Source organism: Schistocerca gregaria, chromosome 10 (genome assembly GCF_023897955.1).
Source record: "Schistocerca gregaria isolate iqSchGreg1 chromosome 10, iqSchGreg1.2, whole genome shotgun sequence".
NCBI classification, from domain to species: domain Eukaryota; kingdom Metazoa; phylum Arthropoda; class Insecta; order Orthoptera; family Acrididae; genus Schistocerca; species Schistocerca gregaria.
The window spans coordinates 157,465,018-157,481,817 of record NC_064929.1 but is presented as its reverse complement, the minus strand read 5'-3'; the positions used below and the strand labels follow the sequence as shown (position 1 = coordinate 157,481,817).

The 16,800-nt window shown below is 42.6% G+C and overlaps 1 long non-coding RNA gene across 2 annotated transcripts in view; it reads left to right on the top strand.

Annotated features, from left to right (window-relative positions):
- Window positions 1-16,800, top strand: part of LOC126293662 (uncharacterized) — a 341,044-nt gene that overhangs the window by 97,536 nt on the left and 226,708 nt on the right. Inside the window, exon 1 of one of the 2 annotated variants that reach the window (XR_007552332.1) lies at window positions 7,667-7,790. The exons of the other annotated variant lie outside the window; for it this stretch is intronic. This is a non-coding gene — a long non-coding RNA (uncharacterized LOC126293662). Of the gene's footprint in view, window positions 1-7,666; window positions 7,791-16,800 lie in introns of those variants that run through there. 2 annotated transcript variants of the gene reach the window in all.

Below are 16,800 nucleotides of genomic sequence, written 5' to 3'. Positions count from 1 at the left end.
CAATGGCACCCCATAACAACATGCCGGGTGATACGCCAGTATGGCGATGACGAATACACGCTTCCAATTCGCGTTCACCGCGGTGTCGCCAAACACGGGTGCGACCATCAAGATGCTGTAAACAGAACCAGGTTCGTTGTCGAGTATACCGTCGCAGGCGCTCCTGTCTGTGATGCAGCGTCAAGGGTAAACGCAGCCATGGTTTCCGAGCTGAAAGTCCATGCTGTTGCAAACGTCGTCGTACTGTTCGTGCAGATGCTTGTTGTCTTGCAAACGTCCCCATTTGTTGATTCAGGGATCGAGACGTGGCTGCACGATCCCTTATAGCCATGCGGATAAGATACCTATCATCTGGACTGCTAGAGATACGAGGCCGTTGGGATCCAGCACGGCGTTCCATATTACCTTCCTGAACCCACCAATCGCATGTTCTGCTCACAGTCATTGGATCTCGGCCAACGCGAGCAGCAATGTCTCGATACGATAAACCGCAAACGCTCCATCCTACAATCCGACCTTTATGAAAGTCGGAAACGCAACGGTACGCGTTTCTCCTCCTTACTCGAGGCTTCACAACAAAGTTCCAGCAGGCAACGCCGGTCAACTGCTGTTTGTGTATGAGACATCGGTTGGAACTTTCCTCGTGTTAGCACGTTGTAGGTGTCGCCACCGGCGCCAACCTTGTGTGAATGCTCTGAAAAGCTAATCATTTGCATATCACAGCATCTTCTTCCTGTCGGTTAAATTTCGCGTCTGTAGCACGTCATCTTCGTGGTGTAGCAATTTTAATGGCCAGTAGTAAAGTACAAAATTATAGGGAAACATTTTTTAAAGTGTAAGTATTGACTAACAGTACAAGGAAAAAAACATTCCTTACATGTCACTTATAAAATAATATCAAGCGATAAAGCTATAGTGACAAAGTTTTTGTAATAGAAAACATGGAAGGCAAGCAACTATGGGCTACATCGAGCTACAGGTAGCATGAATATAAGGTGCGGCCGTCAGCAATTGCGGGCAGGTGAACATTGCACCAAGAGTGCCATCTAGTAGTCGCAAATACAAACAGGCTACTTAACATTCAGAATATAGACAGGTGATTATTATGATGAACATTATTTAGTACATGAAGTGAAAGGCAATATTTTATCTGACAGCATCAGACATGATAACATTTTGTGGCCGGCCGGAGAGGCCGTGCGGTTCTAGGCCCTACAGTCTGGAGCCGAGCGACCGCTACAGTCGCAGGTTCGAATCCTGCCTCGGGCATGGATGCGTGTGATGTCCTTAGGTTAGTTAGGTTTAATTAATTCTAAGTTCTAGGCGACCGATGACCTCAGAAGTTAAGTAGCATAGTGCTCAGAGCCACATGAACATTTTGTGCATATGAGAGCTTAGAAGTACAGTGTAAAGGCTGAAAACGCCATTATAGAATTACAAAGGGAGCTGAATAGCTCAGCGAGTAGAAAAACGGTATTACATGAAATGCAGCCAATTTAATAAACATAAATTATGAGATAGCAAAAATATTTCGGTAACTGCACGAGGGAACACGGAATCAAATATCAAGTTACGGCTTTATATTGTTGAAGAAGCTTTTATTACGTAATTGTAGCTGCTCATTAAGAATGAGAAAGATGTTTAATAATTTCCAATTCTTCGAGAACATGTAATCTACGCCCTTTCTTTTCAGTGTGCCAAATGTCGATGTCGTGTACAGGTTTAGGCGCCTGGCCTATAATCAGAAGGTGGTCGGCGAAAGACGAATTTTGGGTGTTAGGGCCATTTCTTCTTAAAAGATCTTCTTTGTATCTGACTGTAAAGGCACGTCCTGTTTGTCCTGTGTAGTAAGGTGTCGCAAAAAATCTTATAGACGCTAGAGTTTTCCAAAGGGGAAAGGGTCGATTATAAATTATGAATAATTTTTTAAGCTATTATTGGTTCAAAAGACGACATTACAGGTGTATTTATTATTATTAACGCTTTGTTAATTATGATAGGAGATGGGCCCTGAGAAAGGAACAGAAAAAAACTTGTTTAGGCTGGATTCAATGATAGTGGTCCCCGAGTGTAGTACCTCTTTCAACAGTTTTCTTTTTAAGGATGTCATCCACCATGGCAGGTTCCTATTTGTTATTAACTGTTATCATCTTGATTAAATTAATTTCTTCCTCAAATTTTTCTTTCGAGAGTGGAATAGAAGTAGCTCTATGAATACTAGAGTGAAGGAAAGCGTTTTTAGGAGATTGTGGGTGCATGGAACACGCGGGTGCGATCTGATTGGTATATGTTTCTTCACGAAAAACATTAAATGAGATTTTATTTTCTTCTGTTGTAAGCGTCAAGTCAAGAATTTCAATTGTCGGGCCTCGTTTTCGATTTCGCTAGTGAAGGACATTTTCTCGTGAACTTCATTAAAGAGATTGAAAATACGGTCAATGCCATCAACAGGTTCTTTGTAGATGACTGAAATATCATCGACGCATCTGAAATAGGAGAGAACGACCAGGGCTCTAGCTGAGAAACAGTTGCGTGAAAAACTTTTCTTCTAGAGAGTTAATGAAAATGTCAGTAAGGATACCAGCTATCCTTCTTATAGTTAGACCGTCGGATTGTTGATACAATTGCGACATCACATTTTTTTATTCATCCATTTCGTCTTAGCTCCCCTGCACTTCCTATTTATTTCATTCTTCAAGGACTTGTATATTTGTATTCCTGAATTTTCCTGAGCATATTTGTACTTCCATCTTTTGTCTATCAACTGAAGTCTTTCTTCTGTTACCCATGGTTTCTTCGCAGTTACCTTCTTTGTACGTATGTTTTTCTTTCCAACTTCTGTGACTGCACTTTTTAGAGGTGTCCACTCTTCTTCTGCTGTACTACCTACTGAGCTATGTACTGCCTACTGAGCTATTCCTCATTGCTTTATCTATGGCCCTAGAGAACTTCAAGCGTGTCTCATCATTCCTTAGCATTTTCGTATCCCACTTCTTTGCACACTGATTCTTGCTGACTACCTTACAATCTAGTATCTGATTTCGGAATTTCTGCCTGACCCTGATGTAATCTAACTGCTGCCTGACCCTGATGTAATCTAACTGAACTCTCCGCGCATCTCCTTGCCTTTTCCAAGTATACCTTCTCCTGATTCTTGAATAGAGTATTCGCTATTACTAGCTGAAATTTATTACAGAACTCAATTAATCTTTCTACTCTCTCATTCCTTGTCCCAAGTCCATATTCTCCTGTAACCTTTTCTTCTGATACTTACCCCTGCAACTGCCGGTCGCTGTGGCCGAGCGGTCGCTACGGTCGCAGGTTCGAATCCTGCTTCGTCAGGGATGTGTGTGATGTCCTTAGGTTAGTTAGGTCTAAGTAGTCCTAAGTTCTAGGGGACTGAGGACCTCAGGTGTTAGGTCCCATAGTGCTCAGAGCCATTTGAACCATTTGCACTTTCGTCCGACTCTGTAGTTACATACGGCGCCTGGAAAACAGCTGTTACAGTTTAGTCAGGACAATCGCTATTTCTCTTTAGTTAGACGAGGTGTAAACTGCTTCAGTGTAATAAGTCTGCTTATCCTTCACAGCACAAAATGCCACTCCATCCATTAGAGTCGAAGAGCTTTAAAAACAATACGAAACCCGACAGCGCAAGCACGTTTCAAAACCGGTTGCGTTACGTGGGAGGGGAAAAATCGATAGCGGAATTGGAACACCGGCAACCAAAAGCGGATTTTTAAGAATGGATTTTGGAGTGTTTACATGACCATCCAGATGCGGTGTAGGAAAATCCGGTTATGGGAGCCCCCATGCTGACGTTACAGACACACTCGGGTCGTGGTTGGTTGCTGATTTACACGCAAGCACGAAAGGCTTACGCACTTTCAGTAGTCGGTTCCGACCAGGAAGTCGTTCGTGTAAAGCGGGCTTGTATAAAATGTAAACTTATTCAATGTAGAAAAGGGAAACCTACGTTTCTAGCATTTGTAGACTTAGAGAAAGCTTTTAACAAAAATGCTAACACGAATTCTTTACAGACGAATGGAAAATCTGGTAGAAACCGACCACGAGGAAGATCTGTTTGGATACCGTAGAAATGTTGGAGCACTTGAATTAATACTGATCCTACGACTCATCTTAGAGATGCTTTTGACAGTGTTAAATGGAATACTCTCTTTCAAATTCTGAAGGTGGCAGGGGTAAAATACAGGGAGCGAAAGGCAATTTACAGTTTGTACAGAAACCAGACGGCAGCTACAAGAGTCGAGGGACATGAAAGGGAAGCAGTGGTTGGTAAGGGAGTGAGACAGGGTTGTAGTCTCTCCCTGTTGCTATTCAATCTCTATATTGAGCAAGCAGTAAAGGAAACAAAAGAAAAGTTTGGAGTAGGTATTAAAATTCATGGAGAAGAAATAAAAACTTTGACGTTCGCCGATAACATTGTAATTATGTCAGAGACAGCAAAGGACCTGGAAGAGCAGTTGAACGGAATGGACAGTGTCTTGAAAGGAGGATATAAGATGAACATCAACAAAAGCAAAACGAGGTTAATGGTATGTAGTCGAATTAAATCGGGTGATGCTGAGGGAATTAGATTAGGAAATGAGACACTTAAAGTAGTAAAGGAGTTTTGCTATTTGGGGAGCAAAATAACTGATGATGCTCGAAGTAGAGAGGGTATAAAATGTAGACTGGCGATGGCAAGGAAAGCGTTTCTGATGAATAAAAATTTGTTGACATCGAGTATTGATTTAAGTGTCAGGAAGTCGTTTCTGAAAGTATTTGTATGGAGTGTAGCCATGTACAGAAGTTAAACATGGAGAATAAACAGTGGCTTTCGAAATGTGGTGCTACAGAAGAATGCTGAAGATTAGATGGGTAGATCACATAACTAATAAGGAGGTATTGAATAGAATTGGGGAGAAGAGGAGTTTGTGGCACAACTTGACTAGAAGAAGGGATCGGTTGGTAGGACATGTTCTGAGCCATCAACTGATCACCAATTTAGTATTGGAGGGCAGCGTGGAGGGTAAAAATCGTAGAGGGATACCAAGAGACGGATACACTAAGCAGATTCAGAAGGATGTATGTAGGTTGCAGTAGTTACTGGAGGATCAAGAAGCCTGCACAGGATAGAGTAGCATGGAGAGCTGTATCAAACCAGTCTCAGGACTGAAGGTCACAACAACAACAATTCAATGTAGACTCTGTTGTATACATTTTAGTGCTCCAGTGCGGGCTAAACTATGTAAATACAAAAAATTGAAACCAAATAAATACCGGTTATTCAGTACTGAAATACCGGTATCGATTTCAGTCGGTCGATTTTTTCCCGATCCCGTCGCGCGGGAAGACGGCTCGACAAAGCCCTGGCGGCTCAGTCATTCAGGGCCGGTCTGCCGCTGTGCGTCTTTGTAGCCTATCGCGGCCTGCTGAGGCCCTCTGCGTCTGTCTGTGAAAGCGACTCTCCTGCCCGCCTCTCCCTGTCTCTCTCGTACCCTACTGCGCGCCTCTAGCGTCCTCTCTCTTCCCCTCTCCCTCTCTGGCCGCCCCTCCCTGCTCCCTGTTACAAAGCGGCCGCCACACAAGTTTATGACCCAATACCAACTGTCGCGTCGTACCGCGCAGCGGATAATTTATGTTAATGGCTCCGGTCCGCCTCCTCTCCCCCCCCCCCCCTCTTCCCCGCCCTTTGCAACACTCCCTCCCCCTCGTGACCTCCTGTCCTTCTCTGCCCCACCAGACTCGCAGTAGCGCCTTCTCTGTCACTCCGACGCTCGCCGAGGCGGCCAGTAAACTGTACACCCCAGCTGCCGGGATTTCTCGCCCCCCCCCCCCCCTCCCAACCCTCTTCTGCCACAACGTAGGGTTCATCCCGCAACCGCCCTCGCCAGTGCCAAACCGTACTCTGTTGCGCAACCACCTACAGTGTCGAGTTACTTCCACAGCAGGAATCATCACAGTTCCATCCACCCACCGAAGACCGCACGCTGGATCACGCTATGGGGACCATTCTCCCTCGGGAAGTTCCATCTGAAACCTCCCGACATCGTCTAAGGTGTACTGCCGCTCCAACGTCAGTGTTATTCGCACTCGACTTTGCCCTGATGAGTTAACGTATCAGAAAATAGTTTCGAGAGACCTCAAGACTATGCTACTGGGTCTTGAATTGATAGCAAAAAAAAAAAGATTATTAATCAAGCCATCGCTGTCGTCGAAACGTTACACTGGATATGTGACACTGGTCATCTCTGAAGAATGTGAAAGCGAGCAGACATTGACTGGGATATCACCTTCCGCATAAGACGACTATCGATTTGGCCCAGAAGATGCAATACCATTCTGGGCATCTCCGTACTGACTTCTTTCTTCTCAACTTCACTTACGATTTTAGACCTATTTCAACTCTTCATTGCATGGCGCTGCATAACACATCATCACTGAACACCCGAAGGAAATTTCATTGGATTGCCTCGATGTTGGCAGTACTGTCGTCACCAATAGAAGGACGACAAGCGAAAAAATCTTACTCCGGAGAGACAGTGTGTACAAAACTGATCGCTCACGGCCTTCAAATTTGTGATTTGGGTTTCTTCTGTAAAACTATCGAATCACCCGAACGAAATTTTGTTGGATTGCCTCGATGTTGGCAGTGCTGTCGTCACCAATAGAAGCAGTACAAGCGAAAAAATCCCACTCCAGTGAGACAATGTGTACAAAAGTGATCGTTCAGGGCATTCAAACCTGTGTCATGGGTTTCTTCGGTAAAACTACCGAATCACGCGAAATTTGTTTTTCCCGAGCATATCTGCCTGAACAGCATTAACTGATGGCGTACGATGCCGTTTGCGTTCATCACTGCTGGAACATCACGTATGAAAGACATACGAACTGTGTTTAAGATGCACTGCGCTCGTATTTCGGTAGCTATTCTTACGCAAAGGAAGAAGAAATGACCTACTACTGGCTTCTTTTTGTAATAACCTACGTGTACACCAACTTTCTCTTCCGAATGCGAAAATATTTTGTTGAGCCCAACCTACATAGGTAGGAATGATCATCAAAATAAAATAAGAGAAATCAGAGCTCGAACAGAAAGGTTTAGGTGTTCGTTTTTCCCGCTCGCTGTTCGGGAGTGGAATAGTAGAGAGATAGTATGATTGTGGTTCGATGAACCCTCTGCCAAGCACTTAAATGTGAATTGCAGAGTAGTCATGTAGATGTACACCTTGAGTAGATGACTGGAAATACCAAAAACTACTGGATGATAATAAAATAAACTTGATACTAGTAATGTAAATAATGACTGCAATTCCTTTCGCAGTAAACTAATGATCACACTACATCTGAATTTGCGGGCAGTTTTGGAGCATCTAGAATGTTTCGTGTTATTTTCGCGGCAAATGAAGGAACATTCGAAACATATGAACGTGTCTCCAACTGCCGCTATTGCGCTACTCTTTACGTCGTGAAGATACTCCGAAGATCTCGTATTGTGGCGGCCGAAGCAGAGTGGTGTGTCTTTGCGGCGGAAGCTCTTTGGACAACAACTAGAGGCGGCAAGTGGTCGTTCGTTTTTTGTTTCGGCGCCCGGTATGCCGTGGGTGGATACTAAAGAACGAGAAAAAAAAAGTAAGAGAGACAAGCATGCGACGGTGCCCAATGCAGACCACGTTTTCGAGTACAGTGACTCGCGTTGCCGACATAAGAACGGAGTGTTTTGCAGCAGACGTTACGTCAGAGCAGTAAGAGGCGTGTTCGGTTCGCCGGTAACTGACGTGACACTGGTAAGTGAAATGCATAATTTTATGAATGCTTGTTCTAAATTATTTAAATTTTCCTCCTGTGACTTCTCAGATAATTTCAGATTTAATGTTACGTTTCTCCAGAATAATTTTGTATTCATTCGTAGTAAATGTTGTTTACAAGTATGTTGTTTCTCGATGATTATCATTTGGCATAAGAGAATACCGGTATATTTCTGTACTACACAGCACATAGTAGATATTATTCGTTCTGAGCTCAAACTTGGGGCAAAAGTGTAGTATATTCGCATTAAAAGTACCTGGAATTGAAACAGTGTTTGTTTACTCGTATACGAAAGGAACTGCATTCTCTTTTCAGGGAGCGGTAAAGATGTTGTTTGTGCAATGGTATTAGTATTTTATTTTTATTAACCGCCCTGCCCTCAATGTATAAACGGTAATTTTTCTAGCAATGGAAAATATAAGCTGCGATGATTTCGCAACTTCTGTATATCTGCAGTTTGTGTTTTTCATTTATAAATATTAAATACTTCTCCTGGAAGCGAGGCAATTACCCAATGAACCCGTTCAATCTGACAGACTCATAGAACATATTCAGGCCCTAGATAACTTATTTCCAGATAGTAATTTTCTTTTACTTTAGTACGAAGCACATTTTACTAAAAAAGACGAAACACAGTATGGTTTCGTAAGTCTAACGTACTACACACAAAGTTAAGGCGCAATCTGAATGGAAAGCTCATAGCAAGCTAAGAAATGATAAAAATCGTGTCTGCGTCAGTACATCAGATATTTTGTTTTGTGTGATACAGGGATGATAAATATGGTAAAAAACCTCAAAGTTGGAACCATAACTTGTACTATCTGCTCCACTGTGAAGTTATTAGTCCTTTCTAATTTTATGGCTTTCTCTTTCACACTACATCAGCAGTGACCAGGGACTGTTTTATTGATGAAGGATGCCTCCCCTAACTGCATTTCATTGTATAAACACGTAATCATATCTTTATATAGAGTTTGAATTCTAATTCTTCACAATACAGCTAAATTTGTAGCATTTATTGTAAGGCAAACAGACGAAAAACTCCATTAAACACTCCCACACGGACGAAAGATTTTGTTTGTTGCTCGCGAAAAATTTTCTATTGGTACTAGTACATTAGCAACACCTACTCCAATTGGTGGACATTTTATTACGTGTGTTGTCTTCTTGAATGTATGCAGTGGAGTCACTAAAAGTGTAATTGTGGACGTGTTTTAGTGCTGCCAACCTTCCAGTCACGTTTGTTGTTTATTTTGTCTCAGGAATGCCCTTTGCCAGTTCCAACTGTCATTACGTACATGATAAACACCAAGTATCACCTGCCGTACACCGCTGACTACATAAATGCCGTCTCTAGGCAGTTCACTGCAGTACGGTATTTAACAATACGCATCCATTTGTCACCATCAGGTTTTCTAACGACGTCATCTCTTGGAATCCACCATAAAATTTCCTCAGTTCAGCAACAATTCATTCGTCTCGCTACATTGCCCTCCTGTCTCCATTCCATGTGTATTACACTCATACTTACGTCTTAAACACCAGTGTGTGCACTGATACATTTGTCTTCCTATTTTTTCACCAGTAAGTATCAACATTAATTCTCCATTGCTCGTTAAGCAGCGCCCAGTTTTCGAAATCTTTTCACAAAACGTAGCATGCCTTGTGCTGCGAGTCAAAACTGCGAAATACACGCTGTAAACAATCTATCTCATCCGCAGAAGATTAAAATATAATTGTTAAAATGAAAGTTGCGCCATGTGACAGTGTAGTCTATGAAGTCAAAATTCCTGAACTTCCATTTAAACAGTATTGTACGCTTGTAGTCCGAAGCTATGAAAATGTTGTCGCTGAAATATAAGTAGTGCTAGACCCGTTTTGCAGTTCGGAAACAGGCGACAGCAGCGCTCCTAGTTGTCTGGCAGTTAACTTCGAATACCAGAAAAAATGACACCAATATCAGTATTTTTTATTCCAAACGCCCGATGTCGATGAGAATATTTTTCATTTAGATTTTATGAGTGGAACAAGTAGTCTGGTAAAGTGCGTGCTTGGAAACTGAAAGTTTTTTTGTTACTTTGTGGTAGCTGGAGTCCACAATTGTGTACAATTTTGCATATGACGTCCTAGTCGTCTGTTGACTGCAAAATTATTTATTTGTAAAACCCAATACTGCATTTCGACCGTGTGCAAATCATCAGGTGGAAATAATTGCGCAATAGCACATGTCAACACCTCAAAATCATTTGCCATTATATGACAGCTTGTTCCATCGACAGTGTTCCTGATTTACAACTTCTTATGTGTAATGCACTCTTTGAATTGCACTGTGAATATGTTGCCCGTATTCTCCATTATTTTGACTGCATCCGTAACACTGAGTGGAGCAAATAATTCCATATTTGTTACTATTTCACAAAAAACAAAAGTTGGTTTTGTCGCATGGTGTTCTATGGACTAATGGGCATTTGTTCTTGCTTGCGGATACGTGTGTGAACTGCTCGATTTAAATATGTTGTAGGTATATTGTTCGTATTGTACTTTATTGTAATTCCCATCCGTTTCTCGTACTTGCTCGCACTTAATGGAGAACTCCCTGTTAACGGCTTTTGACAAAATTGCTATTCAATTTTATTACATCTTTGCTTCGAATGGTTTTGCTTCTTGCCACTGAACATTCTTTGTAATCTTAGTGACACAGCCATCCTTGCAACAGCAGTTACGTAAATGTGTTCATGCGTTAACTACAAAGAATACTTTTTAGCAGAAATCAATGTTCTAAAATCATCCTCTACACCAACGAAAATTTAAAAGCAAATAACACACGCCTTCATCATTCTGCTATTGAGTTCTGTGTAATTAGGGCTTATTAAGTACGTTCACACTATACCACACAGTCCCGTGTACGAATATAGACTTCAGCTTAGAATATTTTTGCTGAACAATAGTACCTGGCACAAAAACTACGTACTCTGACGCTAGTTCTACAGATCAGTGGTGAGAAGCAGTACCAATATGCCATTTAAACCAGGATTACATACTCCTTCTGTGACACGTTGTACGAGTAATAAAGTTGAATGCCTGGTCTGTCAGAAGCTAATTACATGGAGTTCTCCATTAAATGCGAGAAAGCACGAAAAACGGATACGAACTAAATAAAATGAAGCAGAATGCTAGTAATATAAAGCATTAAAATCCAGTGGTTCACACACGGACTAATAGGCATAAACAAATGTACATTCATTAGTTTTCTTTAATTTACGCCGGCCGTGGTGGCCGAGCGGTTCTAGGCGCTTCAGTCTGGAACGGCGCGACCGCTACGGTCACAGGTTCGAATCCTGCCTCGGACATGGATGTGTGTCATGTCCTCAGGTTAGTTAGGTTTAAGTAGTTCTAAGTTCTAGGGGACTGATGACCTCAGATCTTAGTCCCATAGTGCTCAGAGCCATTTGAACCATTTTTTTTTTTTTTAATTTACATCTGTGGTCAGAAACTTTTGGTTAACAGATTACCAGTTTCGGTCTTCAATGACCATCATCAGATCTGTTCCATAGAACTTTGCTAAATTAAAGGAAACTTATTACATATACGGGTCACAGTTTTTTCGAGACCATTTCGCAGCTTGTGAAAATGTACATCAGTCCACAGAACACTATGCGACAAAACCTACCCCCGTTTTATATGAAACAAAAACAAATATGGAATCACTTCATCCAACAAATATTACATGTGCCAGCAGAAATCAAGCAGAAGCAGAAATCAAGCAGAATACGAACAACATATTTACAATGCAGTACAAAGAATACAATGAACAAAAGAAGTCGTAATCATGAACACAATCGATGAAACCAGCGCCTGTTTAGAACAAAACAAATACAAATTCGGGATTTTTTACATCACCCAATAATAAACCGCGATAACAGGCTGATAAACTTGCAGCGCCCCAAATGGCCTGGCAGAGAACCAAGATGGTGTTAAAAGGAACAGTCAAGATCGCAATAATATTTGTTTATTGACTGGTTTCGGCTTATAAGTCGACTTGTTCATTCTAATTTAAACATAACGTCAGGTCGCTGTCCTCCATGGACTATGTTGTCTAAATTTATCAAGATGGTGTTACCATAAACCCCTATATGAGTTTCACCCTCAGGTTTCGCATACACTGAGAATTTTGTATTGTTTGGGAAAAGCACATGAGGTCATATTTGCCCTTCTGTTTGCTTCTTCTGCTGCCCTTCTAATGGTTGTGCTCCCTGCCTTAGAACAGAAACTCGTCAATAGGCCAGTGACATAATTGCCAACTTGCACTATTAGTCGGTTTAAAATTAGTTGCGACTTTTGACAGTTCAGCGCGAAACGAGTGGAGGGAAGCGTAGTTGCCAATGTGTGCTGGGCCCTAATGCGTGAAGAGCAAGCAAGTCACGCAAGTTGACCGATCTGATCTGCGATCTTTCTCAGACGACAGCTTCAAGATGAACCGCATATCATTTCGTTAATGTTTATAGTTATTGTGATGTTGTCCGCCCCGATAGCTGAGTGGTCAGCGCGGCTGTGTGAGACGCCAAGGGGCCCGAGTTCGATTCCCGGCTGGGAGAATGGGTGTTGTGTTGTCCTCATTATCATTTTATCATCAGTGGAAGGCAACGGGACACCACCAAAGGAATCACTTCCCTAGACCTCTGCCGGCCGGAGTGGCCGTGCGGTTCTAGGCGCTACAGTCTGGAACCGAGCGACCGCTACGGTCGCAGGTTCGAATCCTGCCTCGAGCATGGACTTATGTGATGTCCTTAGGTTGGTTAGATTTCATTAGTTCTTAGTTCTAGGCGACTGATGACCTCAGAAGTAAAGTCTCATAGTGCTCAGAGACATTTTGGTGGACCTCTCTGACGAGGCTTCCCTCATGACCAGACCTGCCGTCAGGCAGAACACAAAGTTTATTGTGATATTTCAATATTACTGCAAGAAATTCTTAACGTTTGCAGCGAAAAATAAGGGTCGCTATGAATTTACATTTCGTTCGTGTTAGGTCATATGTTGCCTTATACGAAAAGTAGAAACATACTGAATTGGAGGGACCTGTCTGCGGTCTCGAGAAAAAGGAATGCATGTACACCACTCCGTCGTGTAAACACGCGCCACCGAAAAAGCCAGGAAGAAATATAGTTATAAATCCCACTTAGCAAATAAACCGTTCGAGGTAACGAAACAAGATTTTGGCAAATGATAGCAGCACGCAAAAACGAGAGTATTTTGCTATTTGATAAATATACGAAACTTTCACATCCGCGGCGATAATCGAGCTACTTCGGTTTTTTTTTTTTTCAGTGAAATACTGTAATTTTTAAGGACCATCGATGGCGGTTGAAATGAGAACTGCTGTGAGTTTTGTGACACTATAAGTGAAGGTTACGCGTTTGCTGTATTGATAATGCGCTGTTTCGTGAACTAATGACCTGACTTGCCCTGATTTACTAGTTTAATATTAGGTCGAAAACTTTACTTCCGCCGTTCTGCAGCAGTCGGTATTAGTGGAAAATAGAGGTGCAAGTCGTAGGTCGTAAGTATCATACAGTAAGAATAGGCATTTGAGAATATGTTGTTGTTGTTGTGGTCTTCAGTCCTGAGACTGGTTTGATGCAGCTTTCCATGCTACTCTATCCTGTGCAAAGTTCTTCATCTCCCAGTACCTACTGCGAGCTACATCCTTCTGAATCTGCTTAGTGTATTCATCTCTTGGTCTCCCTCTACGATTTTTACCCTCCACGCTGCCAACCAATACTAAATTGGTGATCCTTGATGCCTCAGAACATGTCCTACCAACCGATCCCTTCTTCTAGTCAAGTTGTGCCACAAATTTCTCTTCTCTCCAGTTTTATTCAATGCCTCTTCATTAGTTATGTGGTCTACCCATATAATCTTCAGCATTCTTCTGTAGCACCACAGTTCGAAAGCTTCTATTCTCTTCTTGTCTAAACTATTTATCGTCCACGTTTCAGTTCCATACTTGCTACACTCCATACAAATACTTTCAGGAACGACTTCCTGACACTTAAATCTATACTCGATGTTAACAAATTTCTCTTCTTAAAAAACGCTTTCCTTGCCATTGCCAGTCTACATTTTATATCCTCTCTACTTTGACCATCATCAGTTATTTTGCTCCCCAAATAGCAAGCTCATTTACTACATTAAGCATATCATTTCCTATCCAATTCCCGCAGCATCACCCGACTTAAATCGACTACATTCCATTATCCTCGTTTTGCTTTTGTTGATACTCATCTTATATCATCCTTTCAAGACACTTTCCATTCCATTCAGCAGCTCTTCCAGGTACTTTGCTGTCTCTGACAGAACTATAATGTCATCTGCGAACCTCAAAGTTTTTATTTCTTCTCTGTAGATTTTAATTCCTACTCCGAATTTTTCTTTTGTTTCCGTTACTGCTTGCTCAATATACACATTGAATAACATCGGGGAGATGCTACAACCCTGTCTCACTCCCTTCCCAACCAATGCTTCCCTTTCATGCCCCGTCGACTCTTATAACTGCCATATGGTTTCTGTACAAATTGTAAATAGCCTTTCGCTCCCTGTATTTTACCCCTGCCACCTTTAGAATTTGAAAGATAGTATTCCATTTAACACTGTCAAAAGCATCTCTAAGATGAGTCGTAGGATCAGTATTAATTCAAGTGTTCCAACATTTCTACGGTGTCCAAACAGATCTTCCTCGAGGTCGGCTTCTACCAGATTTTCCATTCGTCTGTAAAGAATTCGTGTTAGCATTTTGAAGCCATGCCTTATTAAACTGATAGTTCGGTAATTTTCACATCTGTCAACACCTGCTTTCTTTGAGATTGGAATTATTATATTCTTCTTGAGGTCTGGTGTATATCGCCTGTCTCATACATCTTGCTCACTAGATGGTAGAGTTTTGTCAGGACTGGCTCTCCCAAGACTGTCAGTAGTTCCAATGGAATATTGTCTACTCCCAGGGCATATTGTTCCGTTATGTGTACCTAAATTCATTACTGTAGTTCAAGTTACTAGCAAAATGGAAGTGTTCCAGTCACACGTGTTCGTTCTGGGATATGCAGACTTGCTCTAGGAATGACAAGATTACTGTGCAGTCACCAGTATGTAGAGCGCCTCCGCACGAAATGTTGGAAACAGACTGTGGGTACAGGGTGTCCCAGAAATGCTGTGAAAAACTTCGAGGGGTTGAACATGATGTTTTCCGAACGAAATCGAGGATAGGAAGCCCTGTGTGAAAACGTCATCCAACGATGCTACATAGTATCGAAGTTATAGGCGCCAGCGCCTGCCAATAGGCTACCCTTTCGGCATAAAATGTGACTTCGTATGCTGACGGACCGTAGGTGGAACGTTTTGCAGCCTTGACTGATATTCAGTGATCGCGACTGACTGCCACGATAGCCAGTGGAAGAAATGGAGCTAGCTGATGTGTAGACATAAGTCATTGCCAAACCTAGCCTCAAAGTTATATCGAAAACAATATACCGCCATATTGTCATGAAGTAAACAATCAGTGACTCAATACATATACACACCACGAAGATGACGCGCTACAGACGCGAAATTTAACTGACAGGAAGAATATGTTGAGAGATGAAAATGATTAGCTTTTCAGAGCATTCACATAAGACTGGCGCTGGTGGCGACATCTACAACGTGCTGACATGACGAAAGTTTCCAACCGATTTCTCATACACAAACAGCAGTTGACCGGCGTTGCATGGTAAAACGTTGTTCTGATGCCTCGTGTAAGGAGGAGAAATGAGTACCATCACGTTTCCGACTTTGATAAAGGTCGGATTGGAGCCTATGGCGATTGCGGTTTATCGTATCGCGACATTGCTGCTCGCGTTCGTCGAGATCCAATGACTGTTAGCAGAATATGGAATCGGTGGGATCAGGAGGGTAATAAGGAACGCCGTGCTGGATCCAAACGGCCTCGTATCACTAGCAGTCGAAATGACAGGCATCTTATCCGCATGGCTGTAACGAATCGTGCAGCCACGTCTCGATCCCTGAGTCAGCTGATGGGGACGTTTGCAAGACAACAACCATCTGCACGAACAGTTAGACGACGTTTGCAGCAACATGGACTATCAGCTCGGAGACCATGGCTGCGTTTATCCTTGACGCTGCATCATAAGCAGGAGCGCCTGCGATGGTGTACTCAACGACGAACCTGGGTGCACGAATGGCAAAACGTCATTTGTTACCCTTCACGCTGCATCACAGACAGAAGTGCCTGCGATGGTGTACTCAACGACGATGTTTACATCATCATGATGGTCGCATTCGTGTTCTGTGACATCGCGATGACCGCACATTGAAAGCGTGTATTCTTCTTCGCCATACTGGCGTATCACCCGGCGTGATGGTATGGGGTGCCATTGGTTACACGTCTCGGTCACCTCTTGTTCAGATTGACGGCACTTTGAACAGTGGACGTTACATTTCAGATGTGTTACCACCCGTGGCTCTACCCTTCTTTCGATCCCTGCGAAATCCTACATTTCAGCAGGATAATGCACGACCGCATGTTGCAGGTCCTGTACGGGCCTTTCTGGATACAGAAAATGTTCGACTGCTGCCCTGGCCATCACATTCTCCAGATCTCTCACGGACTGTAAACGTCTGGTCAATGGTGGCCGAGCAACTTGCTCGTCACAATACGACAGTCACTACTCTTGATGACCTGTGGTATCGTGTTGAAGCTGCATGGGCAGCTGTACCTGTACACGCCATCCAAGCTGTTTCTAATTCAATGCCCGGGCGTATCAAGACCGTTATTAAGGCCAGAGGTGGTTGTTCTGGGTACTGATTTCTCAGGATCTATGTGTCCAAATTGCGTGAAAATGTAATCACATGTGACTTGTAGTATAATATATTTGTCCAATGAATACCCGTTTATCATCTGCATTTCTTCTCGGTGTAGCAATTTTAATGGCCAGT